The sequence below is a fragment of the Tupaia chinensis genome, unplaced genomic scaffold (genome assembly GCF_000334495.1).
Source record: "Tupaia chinensis unplaced genomic scaffold, TupChi_1.0 Scaffold143888_1, whole genome shotgun sequence".
Lineage (NCBI taxonomy): Eukaryota > Metazoa > Chordata > Mammalia > Scandentia > Tupaiidae > Tupaia > Tupaia belangeri.
In genome coordinates this window covers 205,517-206,471 of record NW_006203739.1, presented here as the reverse complement: position 1 = coordinate 206,471, position 955 = coordinate 205,517, and positions in this window count along the sequence as shown.

Genomic DNA, 955 nt, shown 5'->3' with positions numbered 1-955 from the left:
GATTTTTCTAGGCCAGCCATTTTCTCTTCTACATCTGAGATTCTATTTTCTGAATGATCTAGTCTGCTTTTAATAATTTCAAGGGAGATTTTTACTTCTTGTATTATAGACTTCATCTCTAGCAGTTCCGTTTGAGTCTTTTGTAAAGTGTGTAATTCCTCTTTTAGATCTTGCAGGAATTTCCTCATCTCCTGGAACTCGTCAACTTCTTTCTCCTTTCTCTTTAGCAGTTCATTATCTCTCTTCTCTTCCATCTCTGTTAGCTTAGACATTATGAATGATCTGAATTCCTTATCAGACATTTCCATGATTTTCACCGAACTGCTTGTGGATGAAGAGTTACTCTTTTCCCTAGGAGGAGAGGTATTTTCTTGTTTTCCCATATTTCTCGTGATCTGGCAGTGATTTCTTGTCATCTGATGAATGTTGTGTTTCTTTCAAATTCTTGAAGTTCAGCGTTAATGTTCAGGAGCAAGCAGACAAAGGTGATCCAGAATCTCTTTGCTGTTCTATGGTGCTTGAGCTAGCTCATTTGTTGGAGGCTGAATTATTAGTAGAAAATCTTCATTCCCTTAAAAATCTAGTTCCAACACAGTTAGTTTTGATGGAGGAGTCAGCTGGCTGGTAAAACTCATCAAAGGGGTCATGTATTCATACTTGATCTCAAGTTGGTATAAGGACTATGGATACCTCAAAGTCCAACAGAAAAAAAAAACTCCACTGCTGTTGATGTCATAGATGACATGAGGACAATAGTCCCCAAATTTTTGACATGGAAGTAGAGCTGTAGCTAAGGTTCATGCACAAATATTTCTGTCCAATTGATTCAGGAACAAAATAATTAAACTTGGTGAAGGACTAAGCTCTATTATTTCACTTTCAATTTGATGTTTCAATTTGTCCATAAAACCCTTGGCACACACAGACCCAGCGGCAGGGCTCCGGCCCGAGCGCC